The 20,159-nt window shown below is 33.9% G+C and overlaps 1 pseudogene; it reads right to left on the bottom strand.

The window, feature by feature from the left end:
* Positions 1–11,929: 11,929 nt before the first annotated feature.
* On the bottom strand, positions 11,930–13,497 carry LOC133805742 (GPN-loop GTPase QQT2-like; annotated as a pseudogene).
* Positions 13,498–20,159: the final 6,662 nt, after the last annotated feature.

Here is a 20,159-nt window from a genome sequence, read left to right as displayed (position 1 = left end):
CAAACTGTTGGATTTGGATGATTTTTTTTTAGATTATTTAGGCATAAATATAGATTTAGTGAGTATAGATGTATTTGAAGATGTTGACCACAGAATTGGACAATGACAAATTTAACTAAATACCACAAATAGAAAGACACAAATCTTAAGAACATATAAACGACACAAATATTTTATGTGGTTTGACCTGAAGAAATAAGACCTGCATTCATGAGTCACTTTTATTGATATGAACATTATACTCAAATTTAGTTGAACTAGAATCAACTGAGTTTCTTAGGCTAGAAGGTTGAGTTTACAATTTGACAAAGTTTCAGTACGATAATCTCAAGTTAACTATAAATGAGCAGTGAGACCCTCTATATATAGGTTTACTTGTGTGACATTTGAATATTAACTACATAACTAATATTCTAAAAATAAAGATTGGACATTTGTCATTAAATTAAACTTAATAAGCATTATATGCAAATAAATTGATTATATTCGGATTAAGCTAGTCGTTATGCATTCATAAGACTAAATACTCGATCAACGCACTCGGTGATCAGCCATCATGATTCAAACAACTTTCTCATCATGTGTGCTCTGATTGTGTTATCATACACACCGACCAAACATTTTTCAGAACTTGCTTGCAGTCATACCTAATCAACATGTCTCGACCAGGTAGTAGCCTTGTCATCATATCTTCTTCTTCAGATCCCTCTTATCAGGAGCAGCAACGGTTGAAGTGTCAGGGGTCTTCCTCTTTAGATCACTGGGGCCCCCGCCCCTACCAGATCCTGAATATGGTGGCACCGTCCTGCGAACCTCCCGTCTCGCAGCATTCTCCCTCCAAATCTTGTTTTCCGCTTCCTCAGCGGTAAGAGCCTTCTCAATAGCCTGGGCATAAGTTGTCCCCCAGGTACTGTTGTGATTCTCACATCTCGGGCTATCATAGCATTAAGCCCCCTGACAAATCTGTCTAACCTAGCTGCATCGATAGGCACAAGGTCTGGTGCGAACTTCGTAAGTTTGTCAAATTTCAGGGCATATTTTGTAACTGTCATATTGCCCTACACCAATCCCACAAATTCATTTACTTTCGCTGCCCTAACGACAACATTGTAATACTTCTGATTGAACAAATCCTTGAATCCATCCCAACCCAAAGTAGTTACATCTCTAGTTTGTGATGCCACTTCCCACCAAATGCGGGCATCCTCTCTTAGCATATATGTGGCATAAGCCACCCTGTCATGACCCTCTACCCTCATGAAGTCCAGGATAGCGATAATCATACTCATCCATTGTTCGACCTTCAGTGGATTTGGTCCCCACTCAAAAGTTGGAGGATGCTGTCTCCTGAACCGCTCATACAACGACTCCCATCTATTCCCAATTTCCAATGGCTGAACAACTGGTGCCACTGTAGGTGGCACAATAGGTGCATCACTCCCTGACAGAGCCTACTGTCTCAGTAGACGGATCTGCTATTCTTGGCTCTGAAGTCGGGCTTGCATGTTTGCCATAATCTGCTGCCAGTTCTCAGGGACTGGCGGATGGTTCTGGCCCTGGACATCATCTCTAGTCTCAGACCTAGTGCCGACTAGTCGTGTAGATCATCTTGGATGCATAGCTATCCAAGTTAATCTGCAATCAACGACTCGACGATCAGACTATGATGACAGGGTAATAATCCTTCCATAATCCACCATTGGAACACAACCAATCACATGCAATCAAGATATAACAGTTCATCCAAATATTCATCCACATGCAACAACAATGGTAATAAGCATGCCTCAATATCATCACACAGCAGTCAAGGACCAGACCCTATCAATATCTCATACTCCCTATTAATCAAACAGATAACAACAATCATGGTTCTTTCCAATCATTTAAGCATATAAACATGTATACACAATCACCAAACCCTGAGTCGAGCTTGTCTTTAGCAGCGAATGTACATGTCCAGCCAGTCTTCAGGAACCCTTAAACCTAGGATGCTCTGATACCAAGTTGTAATACCCTATATAACCAAGGTCGTTACATTGTGTGATTATAAAGGTGCCAGATATGCTAATCAAGTCATATAGTTGAAAACGTGACCCTAAAGTCATAATCAAGTTAGGGTGAATAGATTTTGGTCAAAAACAAGAAATTTCTCATTAAAATAAACGTTTAATACATGGGATCCCAAAACAGGGTTTAAATGACAGTTTACAAAATTTCAAAGTTTATGTACAATCACAAGCTACTCTAATGGAAAAATAGGCACTTTAGGTTCTCCTGTCCTTGTACCATCCCTCGTCCGTGGCGGCCGAGCAGCTGACCATGTACATTCTGCCCCAAAGCTCTCCAACTCAAGACTGGTCCACCTTGCCCTTGCCTTTACCTACACCACGTAGCACCCGTGAGCCAAGGCCCAGCAAGAAAACCATACTGCAGAGCATAAACGATACAGACAAAAGAATAATCCACAAGGCTGTTAATCAGGTAATCAGCATGCCATATCAGTCATTTACTCAAAAAGGTCAAACAATTATTCATAAATTAATCATCCCAGTATTAAACAATTTATAATCAACAGACAACAATAATAACATATCAGTATTCATCATACAATACTCAGGGTCGGCGCCCTTAGGCCTCACCCTCTATTTAACCCACTGTCGCCGACTCACTTAGGCCGAGCCCAGTGTTTAACCCACTGACTCTGACTCGCTTAGGCCAAGCTCAGTGATTATTTAATTAACCTCAGCTACCAATGGTCGAGCCGCGTCCTGTGCGCAAATAACAATTCTGGAACTCTTAGGCTGTTTATTTCATGCTCTCATGGCATATCATAATCATACAACAATTACATTCAGATATAGGGAGCCCTTAGTCCCAACAATCACACACGGGTGCGGGTTTCTTACCTTTGATTCCGAGTGCTTTGGCTAATTGAGACGACCTTCGAGCATGATCCCGTCCGAGCCCTAGCGTACACCTAGTCTCAACCGTAAAATAGATCCCTTACTAAAATTCAATTCCGTAACCCAACTTCGGGACCAATCCCAAGCTCCCGGGAAGCCTAATTCCACCAAACGGGGTGGTGGAATTGACCCCCGAGCCCCCAAGAAAAAACCCTAAAAGAATTCCAAAAAACCAAGTTCTGGAGGCAGGGTAGCGCTACAACACTTCTGACAGAAACCCAACACCCCAGGAACACAGCCTAGCGTTGTAGCGCTCCCAGCCTAGCGCTATAGTGCTGCAACCTGAACATGCAAAATTCTAGGTTTTTCCATCGAAGTTCCCCAAGCCAAAACTCCAAACATCTAACCCAAACCTCAACCAAACTCAAAATTAAACCTATAACTCACTATATCTCACCCAAAACCACCTAACAACATCAAAAACTTAGCTAATATCATCATCAAACATAGAAAATCAAAATTGAGTTTGAAGCTCAAGAACTTCATCTGAAAACTAGAAAACCCAGATAATCAAGATCAGAAATTGTTACCTCTGATGAATGAATCCGACCCTAGGTTGCCCTCAGTGTTCCTCCCAGCTTTGTTTCCTCCAATTCCCAAGTTTAAACCTTTAAACTTCCATAAACCAAACTCAGAAACCATTCTCCACAAAGCTCAGCAAATTCAGACAAAACTTTAAACCCTTACCTTAATTTGGAAGCTAATTCCAGTTGAACTCCTAGCCACTCCAAGGATCAAAGTCCCAAGACCTTGCCTAGACTTCCTCTGAGTCCTCAGCTTTAAAATTCTCAAAGGATAGTGAGAGAGAAAGAAATCGTGAGGGGAAAAGAAATGGGTAAGTTGAGTGTTTTGTTTTTCTTCTTTTTTCCTTCATAGATTCTACACTTTCTACAAAAGTCTAAAGAAGCAGAGTATATCAGTTATCTCTCTAAATAATCAAAAGAGCCTTTTACTCTCCCAACTAAAAACTAAACCTTTTAATCAATCTAAGGGTATTTTGGTCATTTGCTCCCAATTCCCACCAATTCCTCGAGTGTCCCTATTATTTACCACTTAAATCCCGTCATCTAATTAATCACCAATTATTTTTCCCCACTCTCTAAAAATCTCCAATATATTTCCCGAATTCCCAGAAATACCCCCAGGCTCCCCCGAGCCGAGTATAAATCCCCGCCGTGACTATTTCGCCAAACCGCTCACTAGGATCGTCTCGAGCCATAAGCTGCAAATACATCCACATAATACTGTGGTCTCAACAATTTACCACAAATAATCACATTTATGCCCACAACAGGCCAAAATTACAAATATGCCCCTATAAGCTAAATAGGGCCCACATGCATATCTAATACTCATAAACATGCATTTCACAAATCCATATAATCATATAATCATGTTTATCACATAATCATGCATTTAATCATTTAAATCACATATAAACCAATTATGCCCTCCAAGGCCCTTACGCCTTATTAGCGATTTTGGGTCGTTACAAGCATCATCTTGATTGATGGTCTAGGAGTGGTTTACTAACATTTGGCCTAAGGGTTAGGCTAAGGTGGCTAACAGGGAATATTTGGCTTGAGCCCATTCTACCTCATAAACTTTTACTTTTCCTGTGTTGGCATCAACTAGAAGTTTGGGTCCTAGACGCCATGCATAGCCTATTCATTAATACCTCATATCATGCTTCATTGAAATCATTAGCATGTCTTTATGTCATTGGGACGTTTTGTGCTTCAATGACATAGAATACTAGAACATGTTCGTATTTGTCTTGACCACCCTCAAGTGTGGATCACCACCACAAGCCTTTTGAACTTCAATGTCATTGTCGTGTCGTGGTGTGTTCGGGTGCTTGTAACCATGTCACCTATACGAGAAGGGTGTTGGAGCCTTTTCAGGTTACAAGTTGGGGAAAGTGTGGGGTAAGTTTTTACTGAAGATGTTGTTTAAACCGTGGAAGAGGTTGACTATTTGGTCAGTTTTCTTGAATTTTTTTTTGGCTAACCTCAACTAATCATATTAGGTGGGGACGAAACAACCTTAGTGCACAAAGTGCCTTGAGCCTTCTGGACTCCTTTCTTGACAACTCAAGTCAATTGATTTTTTTTTTTTTTGCTGATTGTCGATTGGAAACTTTAAACAGTGAGTTTAGACCTCAAGGCTTCAACCTAGCATTTAATAAGGTTTGAAACTTTTATATAGCAAAAGCTTAGAGCATTCCTGATGGTTAGATCTATTTGGGCATTTATGGTTATCTTAGGCCGTTGATTAGGTCAGGTTTTGTTGCATTTAATGGCACAAGCATGTAGCATTCCTGAAATGAAAATTATGTTAAACAAATTTAGCTATGGAATGCGTTGAATTGTAGTTTTAATGGATTTGTCAAAGTTTGAATCATCTTTTAAGTTTCATCAGATATAAAGAGTCTTGGGCTCAGATACGAAGGTCGAACCGACATTAGGTTGGCTTTCAAAACAAACAAATGGTTGTAGTAGTATCCTTCTTGAGACAAGAGGAAGTTTAATTGCCCCCAAGATTGTAGCCTTTCAAGACTAGATGTTTATGGCTAGTCTAAGAGTATACCCTAAGTGTGTGTTTTTTTTTAAAATTTTATTATTATTATATAAAAATATATAGTTATCATTGAAATTAAAGAATTAAAAAAAATTAGTTCCACACGTTGTTTATAGGACAAGCGACGTGTGGTGTTTTGTAAAGCTTGGGATATCGCTTGGTAGGCAAGCGACGTCCCATGCTTGCCTTGTACAACATGGGATATCACTTATTTGGTAAGAAACGTATCGTGTTTGTCTTCAATGTACATCAGACGTTGGTTCTAGTTCAAACAACGCCTGACCACATATTACGACAGCTAAATTTGAATTAACTTCTCATGACTGACGTTTGACGTCGAGATTGTAGTAGTGAAATGTTATGTCTGGAAATGAGGTGCTAGCTTCTGAAGGTTAATGTTCATGAGGAGTGGTTCTAGTTTGGGCTTTTGAGTCATATCGGGTGAGTAATCTACCAAGTAGACGTTTGATATTTTTCAAAATTACCCAGTAAATCCCTTATTTTTATATAAGTTGATACATCACTAGTAATATAATTGCATATTATTTTAAAGTTTGAATTTCATTAGTGATTTGTGAGCTCGAGATCTTAGACGGTAGTTGCGGTGGCACAATTGTGAATCTACAAATTAAAGAGTTGTTGGGTAATAATATACAGATTATGCCTAACTAGTTTGAAAGATTTAAAAGGTGTTTGTCCGAAATTTTTTATGCACTCTAACAAATAAAGAAATACCACCAACAAAAAAAAAAGAAATCTTAAAAATTGCAAACGAAGACACTTCATTGACTGTTATAAAATTTTACATTTGAACGAATAAATGTTTGTCAGTAAATAATATCTGTCTTGATAAGTACCAGCAGAAAAATTGACATTTAGCTGAAACTTTAGACATTTTCATTAATGTCTTTAGAAACATGCATTGACTCAAAGCATGACGTGGCGGTTATTCATGTGTCACCATATCGGTATTGTATGTATAAAGATTAAAGATTCATTCACTAAGTATTTAAGAGGACCAAAGACTCTCCAACCAAAAAAACATAATATAAAAAGAAAAAAGAAAACATACTTACCTACCATATTTGACTTTTTTAATCTAGATAATATAATTCTTATAAACTAATCCCACGAGAACATGTTAATAAAAAATTAAGAAAAAAAAAAAAGGGGAGAAATGCCACAGTTATTCCAAAAAATATACTACTTACTTGCATATCTGTTATCGTAATTCTAAAACAATTTCTGTTTTTATAAGAGGACGAATTAAGGAAATCTTACCCATCACTTTTTAGTCAAAATTAGTTGTTGTTGATATTATTAAGAAGACTAAATATGATTTTTGTGTCTTGAACTATTATCAATACTTATTATGTTTTTTAAAATTTTTAGGTTATTATAAATTCTCCTAAAACTATTATTATTGCTTAATTGTGTTTCTTTTATTAACTTTCATCATTTATGGCTAATCAAGTATTGATATGACACTTTAGGTAGTAACGTGACATTGTTACGTCATATCATGTTATTGTCACGTATATAGTTAAAAATAAAAAAATAAAAATTATTTCAAAAAATAATTAAAAAATCTATTTCATTTACTTTTTTGTCTTTTTTTTTTCTTTCTTCTCCTCTATTTAAAAATTATAATTGTTTTCTTAATATTTAAAATTAAATAAAAAAAGAGTTACATTAGTGCTAGGAGAAGGTTTAGTCATTATATTATTGGGTGCTACAAGTTGAAAGTAAGTGGAGGAATTTATTTTAATGTTATTTATTTACTTCGGAGTGGTATTAATTTTACAGATTTTGTCTTGAAATTGGACTAATTGAAATGAGTTATTTATTTAAATGAGTAGATCTTTTAAATTGTGAAAGGTCGGAGAAGGTGATAACAATTCTGCTTAAACGAATCCATTAGACATGTATGACCATCTTCCATCTTTTACAAAATATTACATAAAAAAACAAAATATGATATAAAACTTTCTAAAATTATATTCTCTTTTTTATTTTATATATATATATATTTATAAATAATATATCATAACTAAAGTAAAAATAAAAGAATATTTGCAGAAAAAATAGTTAAGTTTTATATTTTGTAATACTTAAATACTCAATTCTTATTTATTCTTTTTTAATGTAACCTGCTTTTTTGCTTCAATAAGTGGACAGCATTAAGGCAATTCGTCTCCACCAAAAAACCTACGAAGCCACACAGCCACATGCAATGCAACCCGTTTTTAATAGCTAAAAGTTCAACACCTAAAGCAGGCATGGAGAGGACAACGAAATCTGACTGAGCAGCAAGGACTTGACCATTTGAGTCACAAACAACAACATCTGTACTACAACAACTATTTTCAGAGTTTATACCAGTACGTAGTATCTTCATTAATTAATTTTGAAGAGCACCACCATATATATAGCGCATGAAAAATGTTTTCATTGTAGAATAGAAAGGCTGAATCAGAACGCCCCTGCAACCAAGATAACACATGGATCGTATTGGTAGCCATAAATGGTAAAGTTTCCATAAAAAAATATTTGATTTTGGGCGGGACTCTCATTTTCCAACGACGGCCGGTTACACCAACACTACTCAGTTTTCCTTATATCCGAAACTTCAACAATAATCTCATTAAACCCCATGGCTACTTTATAACCATTTTTCATATTATATTCTCCATAGTGCCAAAGCACCTCGTCTTTCAGCTCATTAGTGTCACTTGGAATTGCCAAAATTAGATTGGCATCTTCATCATTGAACACTGAAGATGGATTTGCTACTCTAATGACAAATTCAAATTACTTGTGGAAATGATAGAATCTTAATCTCTATGAATGTAAGCATTAAAACAAACTAACATTAATTTTAAAAACTCAAGAAAGTTTATCATAGATCTGAAAGTATACAAAAAATGTTAACAAAAACTTTGTACAATCTAAAGTAAAGTATATATTCTGATTGTACAACAAAATCAAGAAATATAAAATAATCAATGAAAGAACAATTCTAAAAGCAAAACTTCGACAGAGCACACTCTTTAAACTCCCTTCAAAGACCTGACTGAAATCTCTTCAGTTGTTGTCTGTAGGGCTGAGCATTGGGTGGGTTAGTCGGGTTACAAGGCATTTTTACCCGTCCAATGTCATAATCGGGTTAGCAAAAGTAACCCGTAACTTGCCAAATTAAGAATTTTTTTTTAACCCGTCCAATAATTTGGGCGGGTTGGTCAGGTTAACTCGCCCAAACCAAAATTGTATTTTTTTTTGGCGGGTTGGTCGGGTTGGGCGGGTTGGTCGGGTCAACCCGCCCAAACAAAAGTGGTATTTTTTTTTAACATTTTTGTAATTTTTTTCTTTTAAATACTAGTACTAATAGTGTCAAGTTTATATTTTTAAGCTTAAAACAATATTTTAAATTTATAGTAAAAAAATTAAAACAAAACTTAATTAATTTATATATTTATTTGAATATATTAAAAATAATAAATTCTTAATTGGGCGGGTTGGGTTATATTGGGCGGGTTGATAATTATTTTCAACCCGCCCAATGTAACAACTGGGCGGTTTAAATTTTGGTCGGTTTATTCGGGTTGCGTTTTTTGGCGGTTTTTTCGGGTTGGTTTGGGCGGTTTATTCGGGTTGTAAAATTTTTTGCACAGCCCTAGTTGTCTGATCGAGCTTTTGCTTCCCCTCTGATCTTCAAAAACCCAGCAGAGATCTTCAATTTCTTCTTCAACCTTTTCACCTGCACTTGCAACAAAAAGCTGAGACCAAGAACCGAAATCTAGGGTTTTTCTATCAGATTTAGTTGATTCTGTTCTGCTCAATATTTTATTTATAGAAAAAACACTACTACAATTTGGACATCAGCCATCGGACATGAGAGGTCGGTTCTCCTTAAACCGACTTAACACATGTTCATAAGTCGGTTTACACAGAACCGACCTATCATGTATGTCCAAGGTAAGCATGGGAGGTCGGTTGCGCGAGAACCGACCTACTATGTGGACATGGTAGGTCGGTTCTGTGTGAACTGACCTCCCATGCTTATAGAAGACATAATAGGTCGGTTCATGCAAAACTGACCTACCATGTTGTCATGGTAGGTCAGTTCTGTGTGGACCGACCTACCATGTCCTACCTTGCTGACATGGTAGGTCGCTACTATGTGAACCGACTTATCATGTCTCATTATAAGAATTTTAAAATATATTAATTTATTTAAACTATAAATATATATATATATATATCTATATGTAATAAGCTATAAATATATATATCTATATATAAAAAAATATACTTATTAATATTACATAGATTATAATTTTTGAAATATAAATAAATTAATAAATTATTTGTAATTAAAAAAAATTAATTAAATTTTTTATAAACAAGAAAGTATTTTAATTTAATAGTATTTATAATTTAAAATACAAAAACTTTATAAAATAATTTAGAGTATCTCTTTAATAATTTTTTAGATGACATGGTAGGTCGGTTGTGTGGGAAATGACTTCTCATGTGACATGGTAGGTCGGTTGTGTAGAACCGACCTACCATGTCATTATAAAAATACATTATTAAAGATACTCTAATTTGTTTTATATTATTGAAATTATAAAATATATTAATTTATTTAAACAATATATATATATATATATAATTTATTTGGGTATGAAATAAGTATAAAAAATATATACTTTTAATATTACATATATTATAATTTTTGAAAGATAAATAAATTAATAAATTATCTATAACTAAAAAGATTTATTTCATTTTTATAAACAAGAAAATCTTTTAATTTAATAGTATTTATAATTTAAATTAAAAAAAATTATAAAATAATTTAGAGTATCTCTTTAATAATTTTTTAGATAACATGGTAGGTCAGTTGTGTGTGAAATGACTTCTCATGTGATATGGTAGGTCGGTTGTGTAGAACCGACCTACCATGTTATTATAAAATTACATTATTAAAGATACTCTAATTTGTTTTATATTATTGAAATTTGAAAATATATTAATTTATTTAAACAATACATATACATAATTTATCTGGGTATAAAATTAGTATTAAAAAATATACTTATTAATATTATATATATTATAATTTTTAAAATATAAATAAATAAATTATTAATAATTATAAATTTTAATTTAATTTTTATAAATAAGAAAATATTTTTATTTAATAGTATTTGTAATTTAAAATAAAAAACTTATAAAACAATTGAGAGTATCATTTTAATAATTTTTTAAATAACATGGTAAGTCGGTTGTGAGGGAAATGACTTCTCATGTGACATGGTAGGTCGGTTGTGTGAAAACAGACCTACCATGTAATTATAAATATATATTATTAAAGATGCTCTATTTTTTTTTAGATTATTGGAATTTTAAAATATATTAATTTATTTAAACAATACATATATATATATAATTTATTTGGGTGTGAAATAAGTATTAAAAAATATATATACTTATTAATATTACATATATGTTTAATTTTTACATCATAGATCAGTTCTAGAACAGACTTATCATGTTGCATCATAGGTCAGTCGCTAATGGACCGAGTTACCATGTTAAAATTAGGGCATTGAAAATAAAAGCCCAATTAATTTGAAGTATCCCGCGTACTATTCTTCTTCCTCACCGTCCACCCCGCGTATTTCTTTCTTCTTCATTCCGCCAGCAACCCAACCCTCTCCTTCCTCAACTCCGGTCACAACAGGGACCTTCGCCTCAGCTCCGTTCGCCAGCCTCCATCGTCATTCACCACAGTCTTCAGTCAGGTTAGTCTCCGTTCGGCAACCCATATTTATATTACACACACACACACACACACACACACACATATATATATAAATTTATATATTTCAAGAGAACGACATGATTTCATGATTCATGATTCACTATGCTTGCCTATTTAGCACTCTATATCTACACAGATTATTTAGCACTCGAATTTATGTTGAGTTGAGTGATACTAATTATATATATATATGCATGTATATTATAGGCAGCCATATGGTTTAACTTCTAACCACCTATATTAAACTATCCCAACCCCCCCTTAATGTATGTTTTTAGCCCCCAACACTAATTAAATCCATACAAAACAACCCACAAATTCACTCCCGTGCTTAAGAACATAAATGAAAAATAATCGGTACCGTAAACTACGAAGGAATTTCACGAATTTGTACCGGCCTATTGTGGTTGGTTTCTTGTGGTTCCATCTTCTCTCCACTTTAGTCCACAATGCTATGGACTCAACCAAACCATTCCACATGAATTTCGTACTCAGAATCTAGGAGAAAAATCACCGCAAAATAGGTTTAGAATTACGTTTTTTTTTTTGACAAAACAGTGAGCACCATTATCTTCTATAGCCTCAGATCTTTAAGTTAGTTCTATACACAGTTTTGTTCCAAACAAGTCTTATACACAGTTTTGCTCCAAACAAATCATACTACCCTCGAGGGTTGAAGCATCACCATTAAAATGAGAACCGAGAAACCTCTTCATCTTCATCCTCATCTATAGCATCCTCATCTTCAGAACATAACTCAAAATCCTCATCTACTTCTTCATTTTCTTCATCCATCATGACTTTACTGGTCTCTTCTTTGTTTTTCAAACCAGTACTTAAAACCACAGTTTCACCGTTGGACTTCTCCATATCCTTCCTCAGTTTATCCATATTCTCCTTCCTCCGCTCTTCCTCCAACCGATGCTTCTCTGAACATCTCTTGTCAAGATCAGCCTTATAAGTTTCCATATACTCTGCAGAACTTGCTTCTATTGCCTTAAAAAAGTCATCCATTCCAGCACCAGAAACCGCAGATACACCAACAGAACGTAAATTCTTATAAAACTCATCCAGTACAAGGGAGAGGCTCTAGGTTAAAGTTGAGGAGTAAGAGTCATCTGCATTTATTGCAGCTTGAAATGCTTCAAAATCTTCCATCCACTCTAAAGCAATTTGATGTTGAGCCACATCGATCTTGTTAAATGCGAGCACAAGAGGCAACCGTGTCTTGTAAAGTATACTACAAGCATAAAGCATATTGCTCATAAAAGTTACTGGGCTAGACGAGCGGGGTGTGTCAACTACATATGTGACCACAGTAGGAAATGTAGAAGCAAAAGCTTCGGTGATGATTGCACCAGAAGCAGACCAAGTGAATATCTCAATCTGACCAGGAGTGTCTACAAGTACATAATCAAGCTCATCTTCTCGTCTCTCAATAACTGAGACTACCTGAAATAGAAAAAACTATTAGGTGAACCAAACCCAATGTGACCAAAACATTCATCATAAGAGTTAAATCTCTTGGAGAATGAGTACATATACACTGCTGAAAGCAAAGAAAAAAAATAAGTAAATATAAATGGTAAGCAATACGAGTAATAGAACTATAAGTAAATATAAAGTCACAAGCTCAACCATTCATGAAACGAGTCTAGTCCAGAGCGAAGTAAAATTTGAAAAAGTTTAGAGCAGAATTTTGACAAGTTTGCTTTACCTCATCAAACTTAGTAGCAAACAAGTTAAGTGAAGTAAGAATTCCACCATTGGGTCCAAGATTAAATTGCTTCATGACTTCCATGTAGCGAACGGTATCTCTAATATCAATGTTTTCTTCAAGAATACTCTAGAATTTCTACACATGATACGTGAGAATAATATATAAAGTAGTAGAAATATTTAGTCATATATACATATATATTTATATATATATATGCATGTATATTATCGTGTGATATAAATATAGTAGTGGTCACAATGTTCATTGCAAAGAAAGAAAGAAATAAATATGGCTAACTCAACTCCATGGTTCCTCACCTAGGCAGCCATGGTTTCACTTCTAACCACCATAACCACCATTCGGCCACCACAACCACCACCCTCACCATCATCGGTCTCCATTCGTGACCACTCAAAGTGGCACCTCCATACACGGCCAACCACCATTCTCAATCTCTAACCACCACCAAACCATCTCAAATCTTAAGACCACATATATTAAACTATCCCAACCCCTTGATGTATGTTTTTAGTCCCCCAACACTAATTAAATCCATACAAAACAGCCCACAAATTCACTCACATGCTTAAGAACATAAATGAAAAATAATCGGTACCGTAAACTACGAAGGAAGTTCACGAATTTGTACCGACCTATTGTGGCTGGTTTCTTGTGGTTCCTTCTTCTCTCCACTTTAGTCCACAATGCTATGGACGCAACCAAACTATTCCACATGAATTTCGTACTCATAATCTAAGAGAAAAATCATCGCAAAATAGGTTCGGAATTACGTTTTTCCTTCAAGAATACTCTAGAATTTCTACACATGATAAGTGAGAATAATATATAAAGTAGTAGAAATATTTAGTCATATATAAAGTAGTAGAAATATTTAGACATATATACATATATATTTATATATATATATGCATATATTATAGTGTGATATAAATATAGTAGTGGTCACAATGTTCATTGCAAAGAAAGAAAGAAATAAATATGGCTAACTCAACTCCATGGTTCCTCACCTAGGCAGCCATGATTTCACTTCTAACCACCATAACCACCATTCGGCCACCACAACCACCACCCTCACCATCATCGGCCTCCATCTGTGACCACTCAAAGTGGCACCTCCATACACGGCCAGCCACCATTCTCAATCTCTAACCACCACCAAACCATCTCAAATCTTAAGACCACATATATTAAACTATCCCAACCCCTTGATGTATGTTTTTAGTCCCCCAACACTAATTAAATCCATCTCAGTTGGCGCCAAATCGACCTCTGGTGTAAGACATGGTAGGTCGGTTTGCAACCGACCTACCATGTCTTACACCAGAGGTCGGTGTGCAACCGACCTACCATGTCTTACACCAGATGTCAGTTTGCAACCGACCCATCATGTCTTACACCAGAGGTCGGTGTGCAACCGACCTACCATGTCTTACACCAGAGGTCGGTTTGGAACCGACCTACCATGTCTTACACCAGAGGTCGGTTTGGCGCCAACCGACCTACCATGTTTTTACATCATAAGTCACTGCATGGGAAGTCAGTTCCCAACTGACTTATGAACATTCAGAAGTCGATTTTTAACCGACTTATCGTGTAATTTTTGTAGTAGTGAAATGACAGGACTAGGTGACATCACACAGTCACGTGTGAACTGCCAGCTGGAGAAAACACTGTTAGTTAAACTAAACAACTAAACCGTCAATTCAATATTAACAGCTCATAATATTGAGATAAAACAGATCGTAGCACAGACAGAACAAGATGCATAATTTTTGCCAAACAAAAGCATAATCTAAAAAAAGACATTAACAAACACTACTCTGTGAATAAACTCAATATCCCATTGACCATTCGCAAGTTTCATTAACAACAAAAAGGCTTTCAGGCAGAAACATCTTGTTAATGGTCTAGCAATCCAATTTATAAGGGAATCAAAGCCACCAATCTCATTTAAGCATCTCAGAGGACTGCATGTTATTGTTAAGGATTCTCAAACACGTCTCATCACATCTTTTTACACAACCTGCAAATACTTGTGGTAGAATAGAGTCGATAGACCATCAAGACCAGGAGCTTTTGCAGGATTCATGTCTTTAACCGCACAATGGATATCTTCTTTAGTGAACTCAGCCGCCAACAAGTTATTTATACCATCTGAAAAATTTCAAGTAATACCACCCGTGACATAGTCAATAAGCTCATCTCGAGGGCCAGAGGAATGAAACAACTTGCTGAAATAATTACTAATAATGCTTTGAACAATCACTTCTTCATCCTGCTAGGAGCCCATCTCATCCTTTAGACCTATGACTTCATTATTTCTTCTTAGGAAGCCATCTCATCCTTTATTAGAACATCTCCAAAATTAGTGATGCATAGCTCACTTAAAAAAAATTATTGCGATGGTATGTAAAATATTGTGCAAAATTCGCACACAATATAACATGATGCATATTTGAATCAACATTAATTAATTAATTTTTTATTTATTTTTATGTCATTTTTATAATTTAATTATTATTATTATTATTATTATTATTATTATTATTAGTGTCAGCATTAAATGCTTCTTTTTTTTTATTTCTTTAGTGAGATAATAATAAAATAAGAAAAAGAATATTTTTTTTTCATATTTTAAAAAAATATGAAATGAACATTATTTGGTAATTCATTTTTGCATCAATTTTTACAATAGTACATTGAAGAACATTTGTAAAAGTTCTGAAAATATTTCACTTACTAACTTTTTGTGCCTAATATAGTACAATATTTGCATCTTCAATTAGAAATTGTCTTACTTCCTAAACATATTTTTTGTTTGTTTGTTAATTTTATAAAATTTGATAAGATCCCCAAATAATTAAAGCCGTTATAGCTCCTCCTAATGAAATTAATTTCCAGTTAACCCCAAAATGTTTTGTCTCTTTGACTTAATGAGAAAGAGTAATGATATAGGGCTGTGTGGCTAGGGCTGTCTGTACCTAATAGAGGTAAGTATCCCAAAAATCAGTAATCACGCCAAACCCACCGAATTTGTCCCCTAATTTCCTTCTAATTCTTAAACATTAAGAAGAAAAATCATGCCTAAGATACAATTAATATTCTTTTGTACAATAATTATACAGTTTTATAACAAGGTAGAAAGAAAGTACTAAAAGGGTTTCGTTTAAAGTAAAAGAAAAAGTACAAAAGAAAGAATTTATTAAATAAATTGAAATGTATAAGGGGTGTGAAGTGAATGGTTTAGGATAGAGTAGGGTAAGGGTAGGGTTTGGAGTTGGGACCATCAAAAAAGTAAGCTTGTTGTAATTGTATGAATGTGTTGTGTCTTATTCAGACATACTCACCACTTTCATCAAGTACTATATATACTACTAATCCCGCACTTGTGCCTGATCTTTCTATTTACATATTCTCATTCTAAAGAAAGATAGATGAGTTTTCTTATATATTCTTACACAAAGTGTACATAAATAATTATTCATAATTTTTTTTTATGATCCAGCAATAAGAAATGATCATAGTTTTATATATTTGAATTAAGTAATTTTAATATAGTATATATTTAAAGTAAATGTAAAACACTAATAATAATTAAATTATAATATTTCAATAATTAAAAATATAAGCAATACAAACTAAAATTAATAAAAAATAAATAAATGTAAGACACTAATATTTTTACATCATTTATTTTCAATAGTATTATTTTGGATAAATGACAAAATTTCTCCCTCAAAAGCACTTGTTTAGTTTTACCACATGTTCTTTTTGTGTTGCAAAAAAAAAAATACCATTTTTGTGAAATAGTCTTTCAGAAATGTTTAATATATATACAATTATATATAGATTACAAATTAGTGACATAGTTTATCATACTTTGACTCACTCTCACATTTTGTAATATGTTTTACTTCACTACTGCTACTAATGCTAGTACTAGATCACTCACTTTGTTATTTTTTATTATTATTATTTATATATATATTATTACAATTAGTACAAATATAAATGAAATAGGCAGTTGCAGTGGATACAAAGAATGAAAGTCACTCAAACTATAGTAAACCACATCAATAATCTTTCCAAAAATAGACAAAACATGACAGAATGACCATTTTTACAGAGATGACAATCTTTCAAAGAGTGTTTGTAACGCCCTTCGTCACTATAGTTGCTTTCTGGAATGACGATTGACTCTACAAACCAACAACGAGTCTTTCCAGCGTGCTTTGTCCTCACTCGCACGTTTCTTGGGAAAACTTCCCAAGAGGTCACCCATCTTGAGATTGCTCCAAGTCAAGCACGCTTAACTTTGGAGTTCTCAAGTGATGGGCTACCAAAAAGAAGACGCATCTTGTTGATATAGGTAGTACCCATCAATCCATTTAAGCCATCTTCAACTGTGTAGTCCCATACTTACACAGTCTTAGAATCATAACACTTGACCTTCCCCAGGCGGTGTGGGATTGCACAACTTTTTACCCGGTCTTTCCCCCCATGGATCTCGGGATTCTGAATGTAACTGTGTTTTTGCAACAAAACAAAATATAAAAGGCAAAACTAGACAAGAACAATAACTAAAGAGGAAAATTTGTAAATCGTCTAATTACTTTTGTTCGTTTCATTTATCATATGTTGAAAATATTTAGGGATGACAATTTTACCCGATAACCTATTCACTTGTGGGTACCCTACCCTAGTGGGTAGGATATTACTTGATAAGTTAGGGCTTAGGGTAGGTTGATGGTACAAAAATATGTACCCGATGCGGGTATAGGGTAGGGTACGGGAATAGGTATACCCTACCCGATTGAATATATATTTTTATAATTATTGTATAAATACATATTTATATATACTAGATGCAAGCAATGTGCAATGCACACTTGCTTAGTTTTATTTAGAAAATCTATTAATTAGTTTTATTAAATTTTTATGATTGTCATATGTAAATATCATTTTGGACCCTGTATTTTGCAAGAGTTACCGATCGGTGTCTTTGTTTTGTTAAATGATAATTTGGACCCTGTAATTTGCAAAATGGAACATAATAGTACCCTAAGCCCAATTTCAGTCAAACGTTTTTTGAATATGACCAAAATGCACCTGAATTTGATTTAATATTGAATTTAAATAATTTCTTAATAATTTTAAACATTAAAAATTAAAAACTAAATATAAAAAATGTAAATTTTAATTTAAAAATAAAAATACATTTATCCAACAATTAAAACAAAATAAAAATTTTGTTTTAAAAAACACATAAATCATAAAATACAAACAAAAAATAAAATTTAAACCCTAACTAATCTAATCTACTTCATCTTCTTCTTATCCCTCATTTTGTCGAACAATCCAAAAAAAAAAAAAACCTTAGATTGAACAATAAATGAAAAGAAGCATCATCATCAAACAAAGAAAGAAATGAACAAAATAACAACTCAAACAAAACCCAGATTTATTTATAGTATAAACACAGTGAAGCATTAAACACTTAAAAATTCAAAATCTTCTTCATTCCAAGCTTGTACAAAGGAGATCCGGCTGCCTTGGCATGGGAAAATGAAAGCAAAGTTGGGTGTGAACCCAAACCCAAACCCAAATTGGTTCATCTTCTGCCATGGTCATTGCCTGCGAGTTCACAAGATCCAGGACCCAAACCCAAATAGATTCATCTTCTGCCATGGTCATATGCCTTCGAGTTCGCCAGATTGGGGACCTAAATCCAAACTCAAATTGTTTTGTCTTCTGCGATGGTCATTTGCCCGCTGGTTCGCCAGATCTGGGATCCAAACCCAAACCCAAACCCAAACTAGTTTGTCTTCTATCATGGATATTTGCCCGTGAGTTTTCCATATCTGAGTTGCACAATCATTCGTCCGTGAGCTTGTCATCGTCGACTTGTTCGCCTTCTGCTAGTCAATGCCCAAACATAAATATGGTGCTCTTCCCAGCAGCAACACAAATCATTCATGAATTTCAATTGTTTTTGAGAAAAATAGAAGATGAAGAGATCTTGAGTTGAGGAAGATGAAACTGAGATCTTGAGCTTGATGTAGGCTATGGCTGGGGATTATAATAGACGGAACCGAGGGAGAGAGAGAATAGGGGGGAAAAGAGGAAAAATAAGAGATGCCTTATTAATTTATTCTTTATTTAAAAATCTATTTTAAGTTATTTAATTTATTTTTTATTTAAAAATATAGTTTTAGTTATTTTATTAATTTATCAAATAATCAAATATGAGGGCATTTTAGTCATATTTTAGAAAAAATTTGACTGAAATTGGGCTCATGGTACTATTATGTTCCACTTTACAAAACACAAGGTCCAAAATATTATTTAACAAAATAGAGGGTCCGGTCTGCAAATTTTCCAAAACACAGGGTCCAAAATAGTATTTACCATATTATATAAAACAGAATGACATAAACATATTAAAAGAACAATTAAACCAAAACATTGTCTATGATTTTTAAAAATAAATATAATATGATAACATTTTAGATCACAAACTACCATATTTAAGGAGCAAAACTTTCATAGTATTATTCAAATTACACCTTAATGATTAGAGAAAAAGCCTGTTTATTCTTGATAGAAGAGAAATGTTATTTTAATTTCTTATGTAGTTACGCAGTCATACTATTTCAACACACACGACACCTATATATAATATATTTATAATGTTTATTGTCATTTAATATAAATATATATTTATATGTTATAAATGTGAGTTTAACGGAAATTGTTGTTTTCCATTAGATTTAAAACTTTTTTTATTTTTATTTTCTAACATTATTAGTTTTAAAGTTGTCTAAATAAAGTAAATATATTAAAAAAATAAAAAGTGATAAAATTATCTAAATAAGGTAAATAAATTGACAAAGTTACCCCTTATGATTGCCTAGGTAACTGCCCCTTGCTCAATATAAGTACCCCTTCGAAATTACTTTTTACCTTTTACTCTCTCCTCAAGAACACCGAAGAACAAGATGCGGAAAGCCCAGGAATTCAGACAACCTTCACAATTTACGGA

Source organism: Humulus lupulus, chromosome X (genome assembly GCF_963169125.1).
Source record: "Humulus lupulus chromosome X, drHumLupu1.1, whole genome shotgun sequence".
Lineage (NCBI taxonomy): Eukaryota > Viridiplantae > Streptophyta > Magnoliopsida > Rosales > Cannabaceae > Humulus > Humulus lupulus.
The sequence above is the reverse complement of the archived record's forward strand: the minus strand, read 5'-3'. Positions and strand labels throughout refer to the sequence as shown.